At 34.4% G+C, this 7,213-nt stretch overlaps 1 protein-coding gene across 6 annotated transcripts in view; it reads right to left on the minus strand.

Moving 5' to 3' along the window:
- Positions 1-5,854: 5,854 nt before the first annotated feature.
- The window catches only part of LOC106774125 (UPF0161 protein At3g09310), a 19,553-nt gene continuing 18,194 nt past the window's right edge, over positions 5,855-7,213 (minus strand). For all 6 annotated transcript variants that reach the window (XR_001376715.2, XR_002669775.1, XR_001376714.2 and 3 more), the window contains one exon: positions 5,855-6,074. The gene's annotated coding sequence lies outside the window, so the exon portion shown is untranslated. The remainder of the gene's footprint in view (positions 6,075-7,213) is intronic.

Here is a 7,213-nt window from a genome sequence, read left to right on the forward strand (position 1 = left end):
AAACAGGTTCCTAAACAGTTTTGGCCTGAAGCAGTACGCTAGTGTGTCCATGTTCAGAACAGAAGTCCTACAACTGCAGCTCTAAATCATCAAACACCAGAAGAGATGTGGAGTGGTTCAAAACCGAGGGTGGATTATTTTCGAACATTTGGTTGCATTGCCCATGTTCACGTTCCAAATCATACTAGAAGAAAGCTGGATGATAAAAGTCAGAAATGTATTTTCTTGGGGGTAAGTGATGAATCCAAAGCTTATAAATTATTTAATCCTGTTACAAAGAAGGTTATAGTGAGCAGGGATGTTGTATTTGAAGAAGAGAAAAANTGGAATTGGCAAGATGACTCTGAGAAAAATAAAACAGAAGCTCTTGACTGGGAAGACACAGCCACTACAACAGACGAACACTCTGAACCTGCTTCACAGGAACGCTCTGAACCTGCTTCACAAGAACGTTCTGAACCTGCTTCACAGGAAGTTACAATTAATGATGGTGCAGATCCTGTTATAACAGATCAAGCTCTGAACATGTTGATACTCCAATGGCAGGGAGGGCAACCAGAATTCGAAAAACTCCAAATTGGATGACAGATTATGAAACTAATTTGGTAATGGAAGAAAGTGATGAATTGTTGGCAATGATGCTGGCAAAATCTGCAGATCCCAGTCCTTTGAAGAAGCATGGAAGAGTCAACAATGGAGAGAAGCAATGAAGGCTGAAATGGAGGCCATTGAGAAAAACAATACATGGCAGCTTGTAGATCCACCAGCAGGATCTACACCCATAGGTCTTAAATTGGTTTACAAGATCAAATTTAATGAAAATGGTCATGTAGAAAAATATAAAGCCAGATTGGTAGTTAAAGGTTATGCTCAAAGGTATGGAAAAGATTATACAGAGGTATTTGCACATGTAGTTAAACTTGATACAGTGAGAATTTTGACAGCATTGGCTGCAAAAAATGCATGGGAAGTATTTCAGCTTGATGTAAGAAGTGCGTTCTTGCATGGTGATCTTAAAGAAGAGGTATATGTTCAACAGCCAGCAGGTTTCATTCAAAAGGGTCGGGAAACTCAAGTTTACCGATTGCAGAATGCTTTATATGGACTTAAGCAGGCCCCACGAGCTTGGTATAGCAAAATTGAAGCCTACTTTGCCAAAGAAAAGTTTAATCGATGTTCCAGTGAACACACATTGTTCGCCAAACAAGTTCAGGGTAATATTTTAATAATCAGTCTTTATGTTGATGATTTGCTATTTACTGGAAACAATAAACATATGTGTGAAGAGTTTAAAAGTTCAATGAAGCTAGAATTTGATATGACTGATCTTGGAAAAATGAAGTATTTTCTCGGAATAGAAGTCAAAGCAAGGCAGAAATTTTCATTTGTCAAAGAAGATATGCACGGGAGATATTAGCTCAATTCAACATGACAGAAAGCAATCCAGTAAGAAATCCTATTGTACCAGGAACAACATTGTCTAGAGATGAGGAAGGAGTCCCAATAGATGCCACAAAGTTTAAGCAAGCAATTGGTAGTCTTATGTATCTCACAGTCACTCGACCTGATTTGATGTATGAGGTAAGTTTAATAAGTAGGTACATGGCAAATCCAAAGGAATCACATTGGGCAGCGATCAAACGGATCTTGAGATATCTTAAAGGCACAATTGAGTATGGAATCTTTTATCAATAGAGTGGAAGAACTGGTCTTGTTGCCTACAGTGACAGTAATTATGCAGGTGACTTAGATGATCGAAAATGTACTTNTGGTTCAGTTTTTTTANTGGGTACGGGAGTTGTCTCTTGGGCATCGAAGAAACAACCTGTGGTGAGCTTATCTACAACTGAAGCTGAGTATATTGCAGCGGCATTTTGTGCATGTCAATGTATTTGGCTTTGCAGAATTTTAGAACATCTCGGTTCAAAAGAAAAAGGTGCAACAGAAATTCTATGTGATAACAACTCTATTATTCAATTATCCAAAAATCTTGTCTTTTAATGGAAGAAGTAAACACATTGCAGTAAGATTTCATTTTCTTATAGATTTGGTTAAAGATCAAGTTGTTTGTCTTAGTTATTGTTGCTCTGAAGAACAATTGGCTGATATAATGACCAAAGCATTGAAGCTTGAACAATTTGAGAGTCTACGTCGAATGCTTGGAGTTGTGGACATAAGAGAGATAAGCTAAATGTGACAACATATAGCTTAAGGGAGGGAATGTTGGTTATTTTTAAATTGTTAATGTTTTAAAATAAATCTCCTATTTATTAGGGAGAATAAGCCATTAGTCAGTTAGCATATTTTATTCTTAGATAGGTGATGTTTTAAATTTCAGTAACTGTCCATTATGCAAAGCAGTTGTGATATACTTTTTTTTGGCTTTTATAAGCCACGCTTGACTATTCAATAAAGTATACACTTAGACACTACGTACCTATTTTATAAAAATTTAGGGTTAGGAGACAAGGTGGATATTTTTGTGATATTTGGTCATGGATTGCTAGTCAAGAGAACAAATTGTCTATCTAATATGTGGTGAATCAAATGACTTAGAAAAGGAGCCTGCGCCAAAGAAAAATTCCCTGATTAAATTTATAAAGAAAAAGGAAAAGTGAATTTTGGTAAGTCATTATCTTCTTTTGAAAGAGCAGGATCCCTTAAGTTATGAAATCAATCCTTGTGTCCTTGATTGTAATTTATTTTTTCTCAAACTTTCCTTCTGTTTCTCAGTACAACTTACAGATAAGAAATTTATCTTTGTTTTACTCTGCTTCTTGCTCTTCGCATTGTGTTTCCTTGGTTTTGTTTGAGCTGTGTAAAAATTTTCTTTTCAAAATGTTTTTCAAGTAACAAGTATTCTATGATCACTAAATAAAAGACAGCCTTCTACAAGTGATAATAACTTCACCATTTAGACTATCTCTATTAGCATATGGTACAAGAAAATGCGGTGCATGAAAGATACAGTAAAGAAAGAGCACAATTGGCTAAATACATCATCTTTGAATGAATCTCTAATATGGAAACAGGTAAAAGATAATTTGTTTAAAGACTACACCAAAACACAAACATATATGTGAAGCCAACTTCATCCATATACATGGATATAACAAAACTAGAATAAGTTTATTTGTAAATTCTGGTAAGTCATTATCTTTTTTTGAGAAGAGCAGGATCCCTTATGTTATGGAATTAATCCCTTATGTTATTTTCTCTTTCAGTTAAATTCATGTTTGTTTTACTCTGTTTCTCGTTGTTCGTATTGTGCTTCCTTGGTTTTGTTTTAACTGTTTGAAATTTTCTTTTCAGAATGTTTTTCAAGTAACCTGTATGTGTAGGAATAGACTTAAATTTAGGAGTTACCAAACAATTATTAAGATTGATACTATTTGTTGCATTGGAAGATGAAGAGTCAAGAAGTTACTCTGTTATGTTTTATCGTCATTATGGTGTATTATTTGTAATAATTAGGAACATTATGGTTGATAGATGAAAGACCTAATGTTAGTTCTATAATTTGTAAGGCTTATGAAAAATAAAAACACACTAGAAGCATATTCAGAACTATCTAAGTGAATTTCATTTTCTAATAAATTGACATTAAAGTTAAGAGAGTCTGAGTGTCTGAGTGAGAAAGAGATAGGGAGAGAAATGACTAGTCTAGAAAACAGTATGTCCTTGCCTCAGTTGACAAAGAAAGTCAACTTTCAAAATTGGCGTGTGCAGATGAGAGCCATTCTTGGATCCCAAGACGTTAGGGATGTTGTAGCGAATGGCTACGAAGAGCCCATGGAAGATGTAAAGCAAACATTGGCCCAACTTGTCACGTTAAGAAAATCAGGGGTGAAGGATAATTAAGCCCTGTACATACCGTATCGAGTTGTTGATGAGTCTGGCTTTGAAAAGATAATGAATGTTAAATCTTCAAGAGAAGCATGGCAGATTCTTGAGAAAGTTTACAAAGACGATAACCGTGTAAATCAAGTTAGACTTCAAACTCTTAGAGGCGAGTTTGAGAGTCTGAGAATAGAGAGTAGAGAATAAGTGGTTGAGTATATATCTCGAGTGGAGGCGACAATGAATCAACTAGGAAGAAATGGAGAGGACTTGCCTGCTAGCCGTATTGTGGAGAAGATCCCAATGTCACTGAACAAGGACTTCGAGAATATTATGTATACAGATAAAAAAAATAAACAAACAAATATAAATTTTGAAATTAAGCAAAATTAATTACATAATAAATAATATTTAAATAAATATAAAATGTAATAAAATTACAAATTAAAAAAATGTTCACAAATAAATAAAAAAGTATAAAAAAACCACAAAAACACAATTCAAAATTTGAAACAAATCAAATAAAAATTTAATTAAGCATAATAAAGCAAAAAAAAAAACCATGTAACCGCAATTCGAAGTGCAACCAGCATGAACCGAAAGTCGAACACTGGGGAGGCCTTAACTGCACTTGGAAGTGCACTTAAGGCCTCCAAGCTTCGTCCTTGCAACAAATCCAACCATGCACAAGCCCAAAAATACATCAACACCATAGAGAAACATCAACATATCCAGATCCAACCATGCACAAGCCTAGAAATACATCAACACCAAAAAGAAACATCAAGCCTTCCACCATACTTCAACCATCCATCATCCATCATACAATCTATCATACAATTTGAGGTTAAGGAAATCAGAACCAACTTGGACGCCAAGCAAATGGAAGAACAAACAGAGAGAAGAAGAACCACCATTACAACGCGCTCCCCACCACGATAGCCACCAAGGACAATGACGAGAGCTGAACTATGAAAAAGAATTGTCAACTGAGAGTGCGAGAAGGAAAGAGGAGGTAGGAAGAATGCAAGAAGAGAGGAGGCATGGAGTGTATGGTTTGGTTATGCAAATAAGAGAGGAGATGAAATGTAGTAAGGAAGAAAACAAACTTTAAATAGTCAAAGATTCTTTCTAATTCTTTCTAACATGGCATAGATGAAAAAATCAAAAAATTTGGAGGTGCGGGGAGAAGCTCTCGACAGGAATTTGCATGCTCTTCGTTTGCAAACATCAATGACGGTCTCAAACACTAGTTCTATCATGGCACCGACTCTAGTTACTAGTGGAAAGCGGGACGACAGATAATATAGGACATACACAGGGGCCTCGCACATTGGGGAAAAAAGAAAGAAATGTGTTGCCAGATATCATGATATTTTGACAACTTTTTTTAACAACTTTTTTACAACAAGACACGTGTCATCATTCTATTGGTCTGTTTGAATTTATGTTTAAAAAATATTTAAAACAAATCAATCATAGATTGTCATTGTAAAAAAATTGTCAAAAAAAAATTATTAAAAAGACTTTTTCCTAAAAAAAAAATAAGGCGAGAGCGAGAAAGGAAAAAAAGGAAAATGAAGATTATGTATTTGAAAACCCTCTCTTTGCAAATAAAAAAATAAGAAAATATTTTCTATTCAAGTTATAATTAGAACCCATATAGAACATTTTCTTATTTATTGCAAAAGTGTTACTGAATACATGGATTATAATTAGAACTAGTACATAAATATTTTATTTTTTGTTACAAGAAAATATCATTGCATATTGATTATAACTGATATAAAAAAGTTTATTTTTTATCACAAAAAGCTTACCGCACTAACTTTTTATATCTATTATAACTATAATCACTAAAAAATTATTTTATTTACAATTGTGTTAATGTATCATTTTTTTTATATAAAATGATTATAACTCGTATAAATAGTCAGCATGTGACGTCCCAATTATATGACAAGGATATGTAATATAAAGACGTCATCAAATATAAAACTGGAAAGCAGTTAGATAAATAATTAGGATTATAGTCATCCTTAGACATCATCCGAATTTAAAACTCTAAGTATAATACATTTTTTTTCAAAATGACAAGAACAAACTGAGAGACTCCTAGGGAATTCAAACTTCAAAGTATCTCAAAATACAAAAAGTAAGGTAGAATTCCTAAATAAGCTAAGTTGTTGCATCAGTGTCCTCAAGCTCTTGCTCTAGGGGAATCTCCTCAACATCTGCTCACATCCAAGTGGATGATCATTGCAAAAGAAAAACATACAACATGGCACAAACACAAGCAAATGCAAGGGTGAGCTAATTATATAAAAACATACAACATAACAATGTGAGTCATACAATAATACTTCAATTAAGTAAGATAAAGCACACAACCTATGCATGTTATATTCAAGACTTGACACGTCCGGACTTTAGAATGATAGTCGTGCTATGGCGAGTCTTGCACCCGTGGTGACTTATGAAACTTGGGTTCCCCACCCTGCCACACTCACAAGGTTAACCTGTTCCGCGCCTTGGAGCATACTGGGAGCCTCTAAGACTAAGACCTCCTGCTACTCCTCACCACATGGTTCAATCTCTCTAGGTGAGCTTGATTGACCATTGGAGTTTCAGGATGACCCCCAAGACTGAGCTTCCTACTTTCATTCTAAAACACTAAGAATCTCACCAAGAGATTCAACACTTTGAATCACACTTACTAACTTGAACCATGATATACTTTGAAACATACCATAAACAACCTTGAACTTATACTTCATCCACTTTATCATCATACACTTTCAGGCCATAAAGATCATCCAAGTTATAATACAATACATTCATAAACATGTTTCACAAACCAATTGTAAAATCAATAATCAAAATAATGACAAGACAACCATACCACCCAAAATAGTCAACCACATACTAAACACACCACCATTTTTCTATAAAGACAATTAATCCATAAAATACTATATATCTACCCAAAGTCAACCAAAATAAGAAATAGTAAAATATATACTACACACACCCCTTCCAATAAGTAACACTCAACTCCATTAAATAAAATAATTTCTATACATCCACCCAAGTGGACCCTACATCCATCAAAATAAAACAATTATTTTTCTCTCTCATCCTTTTTCTCACTCATCCTCTTTTTCACTCACCCTTACGTAATTCACTCACCACCCATCACCACCCATATATCTTTATCCTACTTATTTTAACCACTCATGGCCCACCACTTACAACTCTCCCTCTCACAAACTTTATCCATTTAGTAAATCACTCTTCATTCTCCATACAATTTACTATTCTTTATTTTATATTCTCTCTTTTTCCTTTTTAACTCCCAGTACCTCCCACTCTT

Source organism: Vigna radiata, chromosome 9 (genome assembly GCF_000741045.1).
Source record: "Vigna radiata var. radiata cultivar VC1973A chromosome 9, Vradiata_ver6, whole genome shotgun sequence".
NCBI lineage: Eukaryota > Viridiplantae > Streptophyta > Magnoliopsida > Fabales > Fabaceae > Vigna > Vigna radiata.